The sequence below is a fragment of the Lactuca virosa genome, chromosome 6 (genome assembly GCF_052849685.1).
Source record: "Lactuca virosa cultivar CGN04683 chromosome 6, Lactuca_virosa_CGN04683_v6, whole genome shotgun sequence".
NCBI lineage: Eukaryota > Viridiplantae > Streptophyta > Magnoliopsida > Asterales > Asteraceae > Lactuca > Lactuca virosa.
Window position 1 is genome coordinate 68218592 of NC_136431.1, and position 20623 is coordinate 68239214.

Here is a 20623-nt window from a genome sequence, read left to right on the forward strand (position 1 = left end):
TGGTTTCTAGAGGTATTCTTGGGCTCTAAGGAAGCTTGAGATGCCTTAGGGAGGAAGCAATGGGAAAGGGTTATCTAAAAGGAAACCTGCCTTATCCTTAGCCTCCTTATCACCTATATAAACCCCCTTGGGTTATTAATTTTGAAATTCACCTCATTCCAAATATAATTTCTAAAATTCCATTCCTCCTCCTCTCTCCTCTTTAGCCTCCAATTTTCTAGGGTTTGGGTGTGAGTCATTAGAGGCACTAGACTTCTGGTGCTTGCTTTCTGAAGACCAACAAGGAATGATTACTAGTTTATTTGCTACAATAAACATAAGGTATGTATTTTTTAATAACCCTTTAGTATTTTCAAAAATAGGAATGTACTTTTAGGGTTCTTGATATTCAATAGTTGTTTGCAAAATCATAGTGAGAACATAGATCCTTTAGGATGTATGTGAACTTAGGGTTTATGTTTTTCCGCCAAAAAATAGTTTTTGTAACATATAAAACCCATAAGTGGTATTAGAGCCATTTTTCTCATTGATCTTGCACAAAGTTGAATAGATCAAAATTAGGGTTTATAGAAAGTAAACCCTAAGGAGACAATTTTTGAAATCCACTAGGGTTCTTGAAACCCTAGCCTCCACCCTATATTTTCAAAATTTTCAAGGGGTTTAGGAACCCTAGCCCACTTTGCCTTATTTTCAAAAATTGAGGATCCCTTTTAGGGTTTGCCTTGTTTCCTTATTTGTTATTTTAAAAGCCTTCAAATTTGAACAATTAAAACCCGATAAACCTAGCCTATTTTAGAAAATTAAAAGGCTTAGGATTAGGATTAAATATGAATTATTTTATTAATTGGTTAATTGTAAATAATTATTTAATCCATAATGATTTAACTAATTTACTTAATTGTTTAATTAAAAGATAAAGATTAAATCAAAATTGGTTTAATTTTAAACTAAATTAATTTATATATTAATTTCGAAAATAAATTTAAACATAGTATTTTAGAAAAGTTTTAAAATACACCTTATACTATATATAATTAAAAGTTTAATATAATATATGTATAAGATAAGTCAGTCAAATCGCTAGTACGCCTCATTCACGCATCGGTACTATAAGTGGAGTTTACGGAAGCGGCGTATAAAATGACTGTCATTGGGTATCCACTCTTACCCACCGTTCTCTTGTATAGTGGATGGTCATTAGTCGAACGAATTTGATAGGACATAATCTCATTAATAAGTATAATGATTTATAGTAACTAAACCATTTTTTACAATCCCACTCTTAGTCACTTTAGGAAACATGTGAAAAGTATGCTAATCCATGAAAACACACATCATGCTTTATATGTCTTTAGTGGAGCGTGTGTGGTTAACCAACACACTAATAGGGACTATAAAGATATATGATGGAAATCTTGAAAATTATCATTGTTGATGGAGCGTGTGTGGTTGACCGGCACATCAATGTGAGATGTTAAATGACATCAAGGTTGTCAAGCAGGTTTGCATGGTTATTCATATCTCGTTTGTGATCCTCGGCATCTCAGTCACAAAAGTGAGAGCATAATCTGAGATTAAACATGCCATTGATAAGAATAAATGAATCTCAAAAGATCTAGGAGTTTCATAAGATTGGAATAGGTAAAATCCTTACCTACCTAAAATAGATTCGAATTTGATTACAACATCCCTCTTCAAAGTTTGAATCGAAAATATGGATCCTAGCCTTAATTTAAATTTATGGGTTAATAATTAAGGATTAAAATCAACTAACTTGAATTCTCTTTTCTCCCATTTTTGATGTCTTATGAAGATAGAAATGGTCTTCCTCATTCCTAATAAATGGTTTTCCTCAATCTTCTGGAGTTGGTCTTCCAATTTCAAGTGAATGTGAAATTGTTTTCCCTTCCTTAGGAAATGATGGAACTGGACATCATATCTCTTCAACTGTTCCACCTCCTCCTCATGTGACTCTTCCAACGTCGTGTTTTGCATAAGTTGAAAGATATGAGACCACTTAATCCCTATTGGCATGTAGACAACAAGATGGAAACTTTGTGTGTACGCATATTCTGAAAATGAAATCGTACATTGACAAGTTGGATAGATTGGGTGTCGTTTTTACCAAGGGAGCAAGCCATTGACTTGGTTCTTCTCTCGCTTCCAAAGTCATATGATCAGTTAATTAAGAGAACTTTTATATGAGGAATATCAACATAATTGATCTAACCCATTGTTGATAGTTGTTGAAGTAGAAATGCTTAAGAGCACATCTAAAGCAAAGATGATTATTGGGTCTGATTCCACGGTTTCCATAGACATTGACAATGGTGACAATGCTGGTCCAAAAAAGATTTCTCTTCCCAATGGAAAGGGATTGTCCAAGATCAAACTGTTTGATCGTATGGTAAAAAGAAATGGCTAGTTTTGGTATCGTTCCATGTGTTGACCCCAAAGAGTCAATTTGTTTTACTACCAGTTGAAGGGAAATTGGAAACAAAGTTGCCTAAAGTAAAGTCAGGTCGTGTGACTCTACTTCAGGTACATCCATTATCTAACTCCATTATTTAACAAGTTCCTATTCTTAGAATCTTAATACATGATGTGATGATCACATTTTAATGCATGATCTAAGAGAAAAAAGGAAACTTGAGCAAGGTGAGCTAAATCTGATCATGAGAAAAGGACTTTGGTCACATGGTTCGAAGATCAGAATTTGGAGCTACTACTAAAAGTTAGGATAATTTAATAGATTGCTATTAATCTTTGGAGATGTCTAGAAACATAGTTTTTCATTTTATGCATTGTAAGGACATGTTCCATTTTTTCGTTTATTTTCAATAAAAGTGAAATTTTGGTTTATCTGGTTGCCTCATTTTATATATTTCCTTGCAATGACATTTATGAAAGTGTTGGTTACATTTCTAATATTAGCAATATTAATTGTGGATTTGAGTCTTATGATATCGCTTGTGATATTGTCATAATTGACCAAGCGAAAAGAAATCTCATCACCAACTGGACAGATACTTGGTGTTGTACAAGTCATATTGTATAGTATATGAGAATCTTGTTCATTGGAAAATTATGACTAATTCATTGATCACATGTTTATGTGACTCAAGTGAAGGACTAATAGATCTAGTACATGTTCACATAGACTATTCAGATCCACCACAAAGGACGATAATTCTATTCATCATGATTTACTGATGTTTCAGTAAATATGGTTGTGTTTATAAGATTAAGCATAATTATGATATTTTAAAAAGATTCAAAGAGTAGAAGAACGAATAAAAGAATCTATTAGGCAGAAAGATAAAAGTTTTTCCAATCTGAAAGGAATGGAGAGTACTTTAGTATCATGTTTTATAATCATCTTAGTAATAATGAAATTGTATCACAATTGACTCATCCAAGAACATCTTAGTACAACTGTATGACTAAGAAGATGTAATGTCTGATGGTTCTAAGGTATCATTTATTCAATTATTTATTTTATTGTATAATTACGTAAGTCGTGTTGGGCTTAGTGAGATTGGTCCTTTATAAGTGGGGTTGGTCGAGGCTATATGCTGGGCGTAAGCCTGGTGTACGCGGGGCGTAAATGGAACAAACAGGATCATGGAGGCATGCACGTACGTGAAACATACAAGGAGGTACACGCAACGTATGTGATCAGACCCAAAACCCTAATTTTTAGGGTGCAAGCCCTATATAATGTCATTAAGTCGCAAGTGTTAGCCTCCCTATCAGCCTCTTCTGTACAAAAACCCTAAAATCAAGTCTTATCTTCTATTGTTGAGTGTGTGAGCTTTTGAAGAGCTTTTGATGTTCATTTTTGTGCATCTTGAAGGAGTTGAAGAATCTAGAAGTTGCTTAGCCTGAAGAGGAGGTCTTGGATCCAGAACCACCACCTTATTTGCCAAGCTTTTGAGGTATCAAGTTCTCATCTTGCTTACTAGATACTTAGATCTCTTTTGGGGAAGATTGCTATGGTTTTACCCATGGTTTGGATAGACGTTGGGATTAGGACGTCCCAAAGGCTTATTCTTTCAGATCTAAGGTCTTCATGGGCTCCTTTTGCATAAAGGTGCCAACTTTATGGAGTTAGGGGCCTCATGCATTCATTAAATCCTTTTTTAGCTTTAGAGCTTCTTATGGTCATGAACGGATGTAAAGTTAGCAACTTTACGTGATATTTCAACTTAAGAAGGTTAGATCTGCACTTTGGGGTGAAGTCTTAACGAGTTAAGTGCTTAAAGTAGAAGGTGGAAGATCTGGTTGAGTACGCTGGGCGTACAAGCCTGTACGCGCAGCGTACAAGCCCTTGAACCAATACGCTCAACGTACTAGCTGAGTACCCCCAGCGTACTTAGTCTGATGGCAATTAGATGCTGGAATTTTGGTTTGGCCTTAGAGGGTTAGGGTTTAGTTAGGCCATCTGATTTTGGTAGTTTTTGGGCCATGGGCTAGGGCCCATGTGAAGGATTCGGGCACAATTGGAAATTGGGCCATATATTGGGCCTTGATGGATTGTTTAAGTTTTGGGCCCATTGGATTGTGGTTATCGGCTTCATTCTTGGACCAAGCTAGGTTAGGGGTAAAATAGTCTTTTTAGTCAAAGTAGAGATTTTTGGATATAATGTAGATCCCAAATGTTAATTAGTTTTTATGTGGCAAATAATAGCTCGGGGTGTTGTAGGACCAGCAGTCAGGGATCATTCATTTCATTCGACTTTACGAGCTGAGTCTTCCTCACTGGGTTAGCGGGTCGAAGGCACCAATGCCGACCCATTTTTATGTTATGTTAGTATGCTAGCTGTCTCTGTGACTATTGCATGTGTTATGTGTTTATATGCTTACCGGGCTAGGGCCCGATGCCGGGCGGGACCCGAAGACCATCTGTATGCTATGTATCTTTATGATTATTACATGTGTGTGATTACTTAATATATGTTATATGTATGCTGGGCGGGGCACGATCTATTACCGAGTGGGGCTCGATGCCGGGTGAGGCCTGATGTCGGATAGGGTCCGATGCTGGGCGGGGCCCATTATATGTTATTGTATGTATGGTATGTGGTACTTTGGGGAACTCAATAAGTTTGGTTCTTATGGTTTTTAGTTTGTGTTTCAGGTACTTCCGGTTGCAAGGGGAAGAGCTCGAGTTGACTGCATCGCACACACCATATGGATTCTGTTTATGGAACATACTCTGATTTTTATGATGATTGACTTATTTATATGACCGGGATGTATGAACAATGTTTTGGAATACTGTTTTTACTTAAATCAAAAAAGAAATTTTTGTGTCATAATTTTTGGATGTTTCAAGTTGGTATCAGAGCCGTGGTTTGAGGGATTCGGGCATACTCTCGAGTGTGTCTGAACTCAAACCGATGATTTGGTAAAGTTTTCAAAAGATAAACATATTTTAAGAAAATATTTTCTAAAATAACAAAGGGTGTTGTGCGTGCAATCAACCGAGCTCAAGTAAGTTATCCCAAAATACCCATACATGTTTATAATATGTTTTGAATTGTGAATTTGTGAATCGCATGCTAGATTAGGACCGAGTATCTAGGAAACATGCTTTGTATGCCAGCTGTATGAGCTTATAGAATTGCATGCTAGTATTGATCAGTTAGTGATAGGATGGCCTGATTATGTTATATTTGATCCTGATTACTTGATGCTCGAATGCTGCTTGCTTTGTGCTTTTAGGAGTTCCAACTAGCTTCAGCTAACTGGTAAACGAATATGCTAAGTTACATATTATGGGAACTAAATAATTTTAGAGAGTTAGGTTTTAACTCAATTGCACAATTCTTGTTTGAGTCCAACCGTTGTAGTGTGAGACCTCTCAGTGAAAGAATTATCTAGTTTTTGTAATATGTAATTGTATTCGTGGGCTAGTTAGAGGAAGTTAGCGGGAGTTCCTTCTGCAACTGATGGCAGATAGTGGTGTGGAGTTTTCCCTACGAAAACCTAGGATGCGATTTAGTGTTGGGAGCCTTATCTATGAGGGAATTGTTGGATATAAAGTAACTTGGCTAAGTTAAGGCACTTATTGAAGAAAGTATAGATAGATGTGCAAGGTAGTATGGGCCCGTACTAATGGAAGCAGAGGGTCCATACTCGATTCAAGGAGGTTGCGATGAAGCCAGAGAGCTTATGGAGTTGTAATTTTCCCGATGTGTATATTTGATGCGTATTCTGATGGTCTATATGGTCTATTTTCAGTATGGTGGTATTACGAGGTAGACCAGTTGGCAGTTCTGGTATTGGGGAGGGTTCGGGCTCAGATTCTGGAGCCAGGCAGCTTGATGACCAGACGAGGGAGTTCATATCGTCTGAGATTACGCGCAACATCCTTGAGAAAACTCTAGCTATCTAGTGGTTTTTGAGATTACTTTTGATTGGGACAACGACCTCGATCATTGATGACCTATCGTGTTTGGTTGACATATTCTTGTTTCTATGCACTTCTAGTTGATTTGACGATGCTTATGAGTTCTATGTTTTCATGTAACTGCAAAGACAAAGAATTTTGGTTAGAGAAAGTACATTAATCAATATGGGTGAGCTGCTAACAACACGGAAGCACTGGTAGGCCCTTGTGCTACCATAGGGCAAGAAATTTAGAATAACGAAGTTCGTTGCATGATGGAAAGCTAAATTAGAATTTGGTTTTGTCCTAAACCTTGTCTTATGATTATAGGTTTGAAATGATAGATTTACATGGATGGGAACGTATGCACCACAAAATCTAGGTGGCAAAGTTTTCGCTCTAATTCATGAGAATGATTAGGAGGAAACACTTTCGCTAGTAGTTTTTAAAGGGTCTGATAAAGATCAATATGGATATTGCTTGTACTAATTGCATTCTCAATTTCACAATATGATTATGACATCCCTCTTCATATTTCGAATTGTGAGAAATGGAAATAAATTGTTTGAACTTTCAATACTTATAGTTATAAGTTATGAAAGGGTTTGAACACACACATATGCTACGCAATGAAGGTGTATAAGCATAAGAAGTCTAGTTGGGGAGTTATCGAAGCATCGCGTAACAGAAATCGGTACTTCAGTAAGAAAGTCAAGAGTATTGATTTCTAGAAGTCTAGTTGATTTCTGAGTACATGTCAAAGCTAGTGGGAGCATAATTGTTATGCTAGTATTGCATGTTGATAATACTCGTCGTAGGGAACAATGCTTCTATTTTGTAAGTTGCAAAGTTAAGAAATTGTTTTGCTATAGTGGACTTAAGGGAGAGGGCACTCAAACTTTGTTTCAAATCTAAAGGATTGGATCGTATAGTTTAATAGAACTTAGTCATAGACATATGTGAATATCATGTTGAAATGGCTCAACATAGGAAATTCCATATATGAAAATATTATAACGAGAGATTGAACAGATATCGGATATAATGAATCTGTTGGGTTAGGTGTCTAAGCCCATAACTATTTTGGTATGTACTTGATTTGATTTTGAGCATGGTCCTTTTGGGTTGCCTTCACTCATGCAACTTGATAGGATGACGAGAGGAGAGAGAATAGAATTTATTATATGAATAATAAATTCGTACTCAAAATGGTTTTATTAATATATGACAAGATTAATATATTATTTGGAAATCATATTATTTAATTAGTATTAATCATAAATTAATTTGGAATTAATTTGGTGGTCAAAAGAGACTGATTAAATAAAGGGGACTGATATTGTAATTATCTAATAGTTGCTGGTTGGGCTATCGACTCCCAATAGAAGGGGTTGGACGAAATCTATGGGAAGCCCATAAGGATTTCGTCCAAGGGGCCTTCTAGAAGGGTTCCATGGATTGCTTAAGGCCTAAGCAGAGAATTAGGGTTTCCACCTGAAACCCTAACAGCCCACACAACTATAAATAGACCCCTAGTCTTAGGAAAATCGGATCAATGATTAAGAAACCCTAGAGGGCGGATTTTTCCATCTCTCCCAAGTCTTCCTTTGCAAGAGTGTTTGTGACTCCATTAGAGGTGCAACACTTGGGGCACTAGGCTTTCAGAAGTCAAGATCAAGAAGGATTAGATTGTTATTGCTACATAACAATCAAGGTAAAGTTTCTAACCCTAACCATGTGTGATTTTTAGATTTTGTATGCTAGATTTAGGGTTTATTGCTTTGGTATTCAATGTTGTATGTTCTAATTAGAAAACCTAGATCAAAGCAATTAAGGTTGCATGTACACCATAGGAATGATGTTATGCTCATAACCCAACAGTAGTATCAGAGCCTAGGTCGTTTTTCTAGTTGAATAGATGCAAAAGTGAACTGCCAAAGAGATCAAAAAGTCAAAAACTGCTGTCTGCGACACCGACTCGGCGAGTCCATCAATGGACTCGACGAGTTGCATGAACTCGACGAGTTCTATAGTGGACTCGGCGAGTCCAGGGCTCTGGTGCCGGGATTTTCAATTTTCTGGCTTGTTTTTGATGAGGATAATTACCAAAACTCGTTTTTCTTGCCTAAAACCGATTTTTCATGTTTGCTATGGTTATCCTTATCAAAATTAATGGATTTGGTTAAATATGGATAATATAGGATTATTATGATTCAAATATTTAACTTAGTAAGTTTGAAACGTTTCAATTTACACCCTTTAGGTTTTATAGTTTAAATTTGAACTTAAAAGTTTTAGGTTTTGAAATTTAAATAGTTAAATCCTAATATTTTGAAAGTTTCGAAATTTGTCCTCAAGTTTTGGAATTTAAAATTTAATTGAAAAGTATTAATTTTGAAATATTAAATTCTAAAACCTAGTGTTTTGAAAAAGTTCAAATTACACCCTATGGTTTTATTAAATTAATTAGGTGTTTAATTAAAGGAGAATTAAAAAATCCATAATAATATGGTTTAAATATAATTAAATTAAAAGTCTAATTTAGTAATCGATAAACCATCTAGTATTTTAAATGTGTAAAATACACCCTTATACTATATAAAATTAAAAGTCTAATATATTATATATGTATAAGTAAAAAGTCAGTCTTATCGTTAGTAGGCCTAATTCACGAAGCTGGTCTATAAGGGGTGTTTAAGGAAATTGCCTATAAAATGGCGAATGAATGGGTGACCACTCTCACCCACCGCACTCTTGACTAGTGGAGGGTCGTTAGCCGAACGGGTAGGATAGGACACAACCTTCCATTATAAGTATAATGATAATACGAAGTAACTAAACGCTTTTATAAATTCCCAAATCTTAGTTACTTTAGGAAAAATGTGAATTTGGTGCTAAACCATGAAATTGCACATTGCACCTTGTTGGTCGTTAGTGGAGCGTCTGTGGTTAACCGACACACTAATATGGGACCAATGAAGGATGGCGATGGGTTTCTCGTAAGATTATCATTTATCAATGGAGCGTGTGTGGTTAACTGGCACATTGGTTGGGTGGTTATTGACATCGAGAGTACCAAACTAATTTGCATGGTTATTCACACCTTGTTTGTAATCCTCGGCATCCCAGTCACAAACTTGAAGGGCATAATCGAGATTAAACATGCCATTGAAAAGTTCAATGAATCTCAAAAGATCTAGGAGTTTCAATTTATTTAAAACTTAAACTTCTTTTTCGTTTTTCATGGTGGAAATTCGTAAATCGTCATTTACCTAGCTTCAAATATTCTGCAACTGGATTACAACACCCCTCTTCGGTTTTGTAGAATATTGTGTTGGATCCTAGCCTTGATATTTAATTTGGGTGGTATATCAAGGATTTTTATCAAGTAACTTGAATTTCTCCCGTTTTGTAGATGTCAAATTCTAACTATGGTCTTCCCGAATCCTTTGGAAAAGGCTTTCCACGTGAAGATGATGTTCCACGATTGGATCATGAAAATTGGAAATCATTCTTCACTTCCTCCACCTCCTCCAATAATTCTCCCTGACCCACGTGTTCGAAGACTTGAAAAGTTCAAGGTCACTCAAGCCCTATTGGCAAGCAAACACGAAGATGGAAAGTTTATATGTGCTCATGTCTTGGAGATGAAGTTGCATATTGACAAGTTGGGAATGTTGGGTGTCGATGTCTCAAGGAAGCTGGATGTTGACTTGGTTCTTAAATCACTTCTTGACTCATATAGTGAGTTCATTAGAAAGTACTATATGATGGACCACGACGTGACCCTCATTGATCTTACCTATTTGCTTATTGCTGCTGAATCAGCAATGATTTGGCACACTGGTAAAGCACATTTGAATGGTAAATCAACCTCCCAAACTTCCATGGACATTGACAATGGCAACATTGGAAGTCCATAAAAGTCTTCTCTTCCCAATGGAAAGGGATCGGCTAAGGTCAAACCGTTTGACCAAATGGTAAAGAGAAAGGCTGAGTCTGAGATTGTCTCATGTGCTATTCCAAAAGAGTCTGTTTGTTTTTATTTCCAAGAGAAGGGGCATTGGTTGCGAAGCTTCCGTATCTACTTGAGAGATCGCAAAGATGGGAGAGTCAAGATGTATGACTCTGCTTCAGGTAAAATCCACTATCTAACTCTATTAAGTTTCTGTTTGTAGATTCTTAATACATGATGTGATAAGATTGCATTTTGATGCTTTGTAGGATCGAAGAAAAGAAAGGAAGCTTAAAGGAAGAAGCATGCCGAGTCTGATCGCGAAGAAATGGATTTCGATCGCATGGTTCGATGATCGGATTTTGGAGCTGCTACTTAGGAGTTATGATAGATTGCTTAGGAACATTTAGTAACATAGTTTTCATTTGTAATTACGTTGTAAGGACAAGTTTTTCCGCGTTTTCATGAATAAAATAAATTTTGATTTCCTTGCAATGACACTTGTGAAATGGATGTGATTCTTTATTGAAATGGATGTGATTCTTTATTATGTTGTTTGTGATAGTGTAAAAAATTTACTAAATAAGGAATGATTCATATCGCCCGAGTTTCAATTGGACAAAAACTTGGAATCATACAACTTGTTTTGTGTGATGAATGAGAATCTTCGTATTTGGAAAATTAAGACTAATTCCTTGACAAAGAGTCAAGTGAAGGACTAGGAGATCTAGCACACATTGTTGTGTATTGGTCTGGTCCACCACAAATAACAATGAAGGCTATTCGTCATGTTTTACTAAAGGTTTAGTAAATATGGTTATGCTTACAATATTAAGTGTAATTCTGAAACATTGGAAAAGTTTCAATGAATGGCAGAACGAATAGGAAGAATGAATTAGGTAGAAAGATAAGAGTTTCTCCAATCTGAAAAGAAGGGAGAGTAATTTTGTATCGTGTCTTATAATCATCTTAGTGATTATAGAACCATATCACAATTGATCCTCTAAGGACACCTTAGTACACTAGCATGGCTAAGCAGAGGAATCTAGAATTGTTGAAATGCTTAAATCAAAAGGGTGAATCATACTTCGTTCCAAAATCGAGTCTTAGAGCCATACTCCAAGATTATGATTTGAGTGGCATAATCTTTAGTAGGAATGTTTCTTACTTTTTGTACATTTGAAATTTGGTTAATTGTGATGTCTTGGATAAGACAAAGACCAACTAAAATCAATTGTGTGGGGTGTTTGTCTTGATAAGAATCTGCACTAACTCTTGAATATTTGTTTGTCAAGGAATGTTTCTTGACAAGAGAATCTTATATGTCAAGAGGTTAGTGGGAGTCTGAATGGTCTTGAATAGTTTCAAGAACAAATCAAGAGTAAACCTATTATTAATCACTAGCACACGACTTGAGGTTTATAACCTATCGTGTTGACATATTCTTGTTTTCGTGCCATTCCAGTTAAGTTAGCTATGCATGTGAGTTCTATGAGTTCTCATTTGACTGCATATAGGGAAAAGCACCTTGATAAATGAAAATACATTAATCTGTAAAGGTGAGCTGCTAAACAACTTGGAAGCAATGGTAGACCCGTGTGCTGCCAAGTGGCAAGAAATTAAGAATGAACAAGTTCAGTCCATATGAGTTTGGATTTGTTAGAAACATTGTCTTATGATTATGATTATGACAAATTCACATGGATAGGAACACATACACCATAAAATCTAAGTGTGAGTTTTCTCTCCGCTTCATGAAAATGATTGTGAGGAAATAATCTCTTCAATTGGTATCAGAGCAGGAGACTGTGTAATACATACGCATCTCTTCTGTTTGAAGAATCCATTAGGGTTTCCGCTTTTATCGAATCTACAGGAGCCACTTTCCTTTATTGACGGTGTTTCTTGTGTTTGATAAAACCCTAAGTCAATCTTTACAAGTCTGATTCAAGCATATAAAAGAAAAAGGTCATCATGTCTCACGACGATTCTCAAACCAATCCGATCAACATCTCCAACAGCATTGGATCCACTACTAGGATTCCCATTCTCTACACTCAAGACTATGAAGTATGGACGCACCACTTCAAGGACTACGTGGTTGGATCGGAAGATAATGACTATCTGATCTGGGAAGCTATTACCTTGGGTCCATTTGTTCACTCTGGAACGAATAGAAAAATTAAGACTCAAAAGGAGTATAACCAACTCTTGATATTTGTGGAGAAGATCCCTCAAGACGAGAAAGATAAGCTATTGTGTAATGTCAAAGCCTTGAGAATGATTAGATTCGCTTTGCAATCTGACACTTTTCGTCTAGTAAGCTCATGCACCACGACAAAAGAAATATGGGATAGGCTAAAAGAGTTGTATTCCACTGATGAGGATCTGAAGCACTCAATCCAAACCTTGTTGCTTTCTGAGTTCGGTGCTTTCCAACAAAAACCAGAAGAGAAACTCATTCTGACGTTCGACAGCTTCAACCATCTGCTTAGTAAAATGATCAAGCATGGTATTGAAAGGAAGGTGATAGAACAAAAAGTTACATTCATGAATGGCTTAAGACCCGAATGGATGGCAGTGGTCTCGACTGTGAAGGCTGATGAGCAATTTAAATCCTATTCGCTGGCGAAACTGATGGGTATTCTCAAATAACATGAAAGCATGGTGTCAAAAGAAGCGAAAGTAGTTTCGGGTGTGGGATCCTTGGCCCTTGTCTCTAAGAGCAAGAATACGATAGAAGAAGAGGGAGAATCAGATATGTCAGAATGCGATCCGAAAAGTGAGGAATACGTAATGCTGGTTACTAACCCGAAAAGGTTTGCTTATAAAAAGTTCCCTGTCAACAAGAATCGAAACTGGCAGGGAAGTTACAGTTCTGAAAAGACGAAAGAGGAGACCAAGAACATTCCTCAGAAGGACGAAGAAAAGAAAGAGATCAAGCTTATGGGAGATTCAGGATATGATTGCAACTACTGTCACGGCAAGAACCACTTTGCTAAGGACTGCATGCTGAGAAAGATGTCTGAGAAGAAGGATGGTGAAGATGATGAAGCTTACTACATGCGTAAGCTGGAGGAACTGAAGAAGAAGAAAGTATCTAACAGTTCTATGAATACTTTAATTCTGCAGGAAAACTGTGATGATGATGAGTTCGGTGGCGTGGAGGTAGAGCCTTTGTGGCAGAGCCTTTGTGGCAAAGAAATAAAGTCAAAAGGATGCTGGACGATGCTTAATGGTGACGTCTGGAGTATCGCAAATGAGGGGCTATGTGACCGAAGGTGAGCATGATGAAGCGAAGCAAAAGGAAGAGAAGTGTTTCGCTGCAAAACCTGTGAGTGAAAGGATCAACGATTGCGATCAGTTGATCAAGAAGCTACAATCCAATCTCGAATCACTTAAAATACCAGTAACCAATTATGAAAAAGACTTAAACGAATTAAAATTCAAGTTTTCTAATTTAAGTGGAAGTCTAATGCAAACACGTCTAGCGAATGCTAACCTGACTGATCAACTCAGCAGGGTATCTTCCAAGAGTGAGGAAAGAAGGGTGTGGATAGAGCAGAAGGAATCAAAGTTAGTTAGGGCTAGGGATGAACTTATTTATTTGCAACGTGACAATTTGAAGTTTTTAAAACAAAGGAATATTTTTTGTTTGATTGCTAAACGTCTATACACAAATATCACCCAGTTGCATCTAGATTGTGAGATAGGCAAAAAGATTCATAAAATGATTTTTCCCTTCCTTGAATTCAAGTAGGATGAAGACGATGTTGAATGTTATGAGTGTGAATCTATTGTGTCCTCAGAAAAGGTTTCAGAAACCTACAAATACGGACTGGACACAATTGAGGCCTTTATTGAGTCCAAAGAACACAAAAGCATGCTTAAGAATCTTTTGGACGAAAATGACAAATTAAAAATCAAGGCCGAGTCCATATAGAAATTTGACTCATCGAATGTCAAATTAAGTTCAGAACATAAGATTAATATGGAAACCACTTCTGAATTTGACGATGACAGTGAGATGAGCGAAATCTCTGTAGAAGACGTAGTTGATTGTTCTGAGTTTCTTAAGACCGAACCCGAGCCCATGAAACCACTAATATCTGAAAATTCTGTTGGGTACGCTTGCTTGTCCAAGGAAAAATCCAAGGTCCTCAAAGAAAAGGCAGTTGTTTATCAAAAGATGCAAACTGTACCTAATCAAGTGTATGCCGTCACAGGGGTAACTAAGAAACAAACAGCTGAGTTGACTTCCTTGGTTGACAAGGATAATGCTGAAGGTTGCGAAAATTACTTCTGGTCCGCCCCTATTGATAATGCTGACGAAACAGTTGGTCTGTCGGAGCAAACCTCATGGAGAGTCAAGGGAAGATACGTGGCCGAACCAATCAACAATCCTTCAAGTTTCGATAAACAAAGTACAAGTGGTACAAAAGAAATACCAAACGGACCACTAAAAGCTTCAAGCGAATCATCAACAACAACCGAAGCTCATGAGAAGAAAACGAAACCCAAAGCCAACATTCACTTGACCCAAGAGCAACTTGCAGAACAGAAACGCCAGAGGAACAAAAGATATTTAAAGAATTTTAATGAGAGGAAACAGTTTTGGCAATCCCAAAACCCTACTTACGGTCCCTCCAATAAGGCTTCCACTCTCAAAATGAAAGAAAAATAACAGCCACGTCTCCTTCGAACAGTCACTGCCAATCATTCAGTCATTTGAACCGAAAGCCTAGTTTCGGTCCTAACAACCGAAAGCCTAGTTTCGGTCCTAACAAACGAAAGCCCAGTTTCGGTCCCAACAACCGAAAACCTAGTTTCGGTTCCAACAACCGAAAGCCCAGTTTCGTTCCCAACAACCGAAAACCCTGTTTTGGTCCCAACAACCGAAAGCCCAGTTTCGGTCCCAACAACCAAAAGCCCAACTTCGGTCCTAAAACCAACAATCCTCAACCGAAATCGAACCAAATGAAGGATATCAAAGGAAAGGGAAAGCTCATCTCGGATTCTGAAGCTAACATTAAGAAAACATCAGCTAACCCTAGGGATCAAAAGACTAACATACCAACTAAAAATAAACCATGTGAATCACCTCAACCAAAACAAGCGAAGAACAAAATTAAAGTTTTTACCATCAAAAGAAAAGATGAAACCACATTAATAAAAAGAACATATATGGTTGATCTTTCTGTTGCGCTTCCCTATTCTGTAAAAGACTCACGTGGGCCCAAGAAACATTGGGTTCCTAAATCTGCTTAATTTCGCAGGTTATAAGTGACGAGCAGTTCGGCGACGAATGGTATATTGATAGTGGCTACTCACGTCATATGACAGGAAGAAAGAAAGAGCTAAGGGAGTTTCGGTCCGTTAAGGATGGTGGATGTGTCAAATATGGGAACAATTCATATGGCACGATCAAAGGGTACGGTATGATCACAAATGGTGAATTCTCGATACGGAAAGTAGCATACGTGGAGGGATTGCAACATAACCTCATAAGTGTCTCTCAACTAGTTGTGGGAACCGGATTGAAAGTTACGTTCGATGATGAAGGCTCTGAAATAGTTGAAAAGCAAACGAAGAAAGTTCTGCTGAAATCTGAGCGCAAAGGGGAAATGTATCCTCAAAATCTCAATCCGATTAAAGGGAAGCCAACAATTTGCCTGCTGTCGAAAGCGAACTCAGATGAAAGTTGGTTGTGGCACCGAAGGCTCTCGCACCTCAACTTCAAAGATATTAACAAACTGGTGCTTGGTGATCACGTGCGAGGACTTCCAGTTATCAAATTCGATAAGGAGCATTTATGTGCTGCATGCAAAATGGGAAAGCAAAGCCGAAAGAGTCACCCTACTTGCATTAATACAAAGATCATCGAACCTCTTGAGCTTCTACACATCGACTTATGTGGCCCTTCGGCAATTGAAAGGTTCGGTGGTAGTAAGTTCATACTTGTTATTGTAGTTGATTTTTCACGTTTCACCTGGGTTTTCTTTCTTAAACAGAAATCAGAGGCGACTCCTAAGCTAAAGATTTTCATCAAACAAGTGGAAGTGCAACTGCGAAAAGTGGTGAGGAATATAAGAAGTGATAACGGGCCAGAGTTCAAAAACAAAGAGCTTAAAGAGTTTCTAACTGAAAAGGGGGTGTCTCACAACTTCTCGGCACCCTATACTCCACAACAGAATAGGATTGTCGAAAGGCGAAACCATTCATTGTGTGAAGCCGCCCGAACCATGTTGGCTTTCGCTTCTCTACCGTTATATTTCTGGGCCGATGCTATAGCCGCTGCAAGCTATACCCAGAACCGAACCTTCCTCAACAAGCGATTTTCCATCACCCCATACGAAATTCTGAACAATCGCAAACCTAATGTAAAGTTATTTCATGTGTTCGGTTCAAGATGCTTCATTTTCAACTCCAAAGGTCATCAAAACAAGTTTGATGTCAAGGCAGATGAAGGCATTTTTCTTGGGCATTCGCTTACTTCAAAAGCATATAGGGTTTTGAATAAACACTCAAGGAAAATTGAGGAAACCTACTATGTGACTTTTGATGATAACTACATGAAGAAAATTCGAACAAGCGAAGGTCCAACTGAGGAAATCTTTCCTGAATCAGGTCAAGTCTTGGTTCCCATATCCAATTTGTTTGAAGAATACATGATGCTTTTTGATGAACCAGAGAGAGCGATTCACTCAGAAGCAAAAGCAGCAAATAATAAAATCGACAACTTGAAAAAGATTATCGACGAAGCTGCTAAAGATATGGAAACTGAACCTCAAGAACCAACCGAGAAGCAGACTCCAAGCGAACCACTCGCCTCAAGCAATCCTCCAACTTCAGATGACAATCCAAAAGAAAACTCTACTTTACAGGGAGAGAGTTCTTCAACACCAAAATCAACTGATTTACCTTTCCAGGGGGAGAATCCGTCACCAACAATAAACCATAGTTGTCCAACCGAGGGGGAGAGTACTGAACCTGACATGGGATTCGGTTCGCCATTTGAGGGGGAGAATGAAAATACAAATGACGAAGGCGATCTATCAGAACTGGAAGAAGAAATTAATGCTGAGCTGGATCCTGCCTATGATCCAAATTACCCTCCTCTCACGAAATGGACAAAAGATCATCCTAAAACTCAAATCATTGGTGAATCATCTAAGGGAGTTCTCACACGCTCTCAAATGAAGGCGAAGCAAACTGCTTTATTCTCTCAAGTAGAATTCTGCATGTTTAATTCGTTTGTCTCTAAAATTGAACCGAAGACGGTAAATGCTGCCCTTGATCACTCCGATTGGGTATAAGCTATGCAAGACAAACTCCATGAATTTGAACGAAATCGAGTTTGGAGACTCATTCCCACCCCAAAGGATGCATCAGTTGTTGGATTAAAATGGGTTTTCAGAAATAAGATGGATAAAGAGGGTAATGTTATTCGTAACAAAGCAAGGCTAGTGGTGAAAGGATACTTTCAGGAAGAAGGGATAGACTATGAAGAGACCTTCGCTCCTGTAGCAAGGTTGGAATCAGTAAGAATCTTTCTGGCGTATGCTGCACACAAAAACTTTGAAGTTTTCCAAATGGATGTCAAGTGTGCTTTCTTGAATGGGGAACTCGAAGAAACGGTGTACGTTGAGCAGCCACCTGGATTTGTGAACGAGAAGTATCCGAATCATTGCTACATTCTGGATAAAGCAGTCTACGGTTTGAAACAAGCCCCGAGAGCATGGTATGAAACTCTAACACGCTTCCTTAAGTTCTCCAAATTCAAACAAGGTTCTGTTGACCCAACCTTCCTTCGCAAGAAAGAAGGTGAACACTTAATGATAGCTCAAATTTACTTCGATGACATCATCTTCGGCTCCATGAATCCTAGCTTAATAACCGAATTCAGGAAGTTGATGGAGACTAAATTTGAAATGAGCGCAATGGGTCCGATTAACTTTTTCCTTGTACTGAATATTAGACAGGGACCAGAAGGCATCTTTATTAATCAGGAGGCTTACACGAAGACTCTGCTAGCGAAGTTCGGCATGATGGGAGACTCTAACGTAAAGGTTCCTATGGTGTTTGGCACGAAGTTAACACCTTCTCTGAAAAAACCGGCTGTTGACATGACCCTTTATCGCCAAATGATAGGGTCCTTAATGTATCTGACAGCTAGTCGACCAGATATAATGTTTTCTGTCTGTTATTGTGCCAGGTTTCAAGCTAATCCATGCGAACCTCACATGATGGTTGTGAAGAATATTTTTCGGTATCTGAAGCGAACCTCGTCTCTCGGTCTCTGGTATCCTGCAAAATCCGGCTTCTTTTTTCAAGCCTTCTCTGACGCTAACCTTGGTGGATGTGGTCTGGACCGAAAGAGCACTACTGGCGGGTGCCAATTCCTTGATGGTAAACTTGTCAATTGGCAATCAAAGAAACAAACTTGCGTGTCTCTTTCTACTGTCGAAGCTGAGTACATCGCTGCAGCATCCTATACTTCACAAGTTGTATGGATACAAAGCCAATTTAGGGATTATGGCCTAAGCATGAAGAAGATTCCCCTCTACTGTGACTCTGAAAGCGCAATTAGAATCTGTCACAATCCAGTGCAACACTCCAAGACGAAACATATTGCGCTAAGATACCATTTCATCAAGGACCATGTTAAAGATGGTAATATCGAAGTCCATTTCATTAGATCTACTGATCAACTGGCTGATATATTCACCAAGGCCTCCTGAAGCAAGCTTTAATAAGATACTCCAAGGCTTGGGAATGATGGAAGCTGAGTCAGTACCGAAACCCCTTTCTTCTCATTAAAATTGTACAAGCGAAATAGAGCAAACGCTCGGTCTATTTCGGTTCTAGAATTTTCGGGAACCGAAATGAACCAAACGCTCGGTCTATTTCGGCTCTAGAATTTTCGGGAACCGAAATGAACCGAACGCTCGGTCTATTTCGGCTCTAGAATTTTCGGGAACCGAATTGAACCGAACACTCGGTCCATTTCGCTTCATCTTATCTCAGAATTAGGTTCGGTTGTATACTTTTGTATATCTTGTTTATCCTTTCGCCTGCTTTAATATGGACTTTATTTTCTGTTTTTATCATTTTTTCAGAAATTACAAAAATCCAAAAATATTTTATTTTCTGTTTGTATCATTTTTCAGAAATTACAAAAATCCAAAAATATTTTATTTTCTGTTTTTCTTTATTTTTTAGAATTTCTAAAGATCCAAAATTACAAAAATATTTCTATTTGTTTTAGTGTTTTCTCTCTATTATTATCTTGTTTCAAGTTCACAGATGCGACACAAAATGATGTTGGGGCAGGTATAACTTTCTTATCTTTGTACTAGCTAGGTGTCCCTAGAAGCATGCTGCTGCATGTAGACCGAAGCCTCCAAAACTCAGAGTGAAGCCTTAATGATTCGATAAACATCAATCGTTTCTTCCCAATCAGGCTGCTAAAATCACTCAAGTCATGAGCTACCTTACTCTTCTCATATTGAGTAAAGAGTTGTCTGCTTTGTCATTCTCGTATAGCAGAGGTACTTTCGGTTCCTTAACCACCTCCACTCATTTCTCCATTTGCTTTCGGTTCATCAACGTAACCCTTGAGACTCTCAAATATTACCACTGAGGTTTATGGTTACACAACTTCTGTGTTCATGATCTTAGTTTCGTTCTACCACGAGCTGAGTGAAACCCAAAATCCAACACCACTAATGAATTGACGGTGAATAATCAAACGTTCTAGCTCTCACCCATGATTTAACGAAACCACTCTTGTGGAATGTCACCTGAAATCTCTTTTTCTTTTTGAGTGATCTTTATGAAATTGTCTAAACACCAAGACATTTTCTTCCCATAAGATCCAATTTTTTTTTGTGAGATTTCTAAAATACATCAAGTCACTGAATATTTTATCAAACCTACTTGTTTAACAGGCTACAACGGTCTCACAAGTACTTCGTCCACTTTCAGTCTTATGTCAAGAACCAAAGCATGGATTGAAGCTAAACCCCCATCAATAGCCTTATAATAAAAAGATGCCTTTCAATGCTTCTTAACAAGTATTTGATCGTATTTTCACGGGGAACCACACAAGCACTTCGAAGTATCTCTTGACTTTGAAGGAAGAGATTCGTGTCCGGGATCAACTGCTTTATGTCTTTATTGACATCACTAATATCCCATATAAATTTTGCTTTATTTCTTTATCTTTCACACTATCTTGCATGAAAATCTTTACGATTTTTCCAAACTCTTGT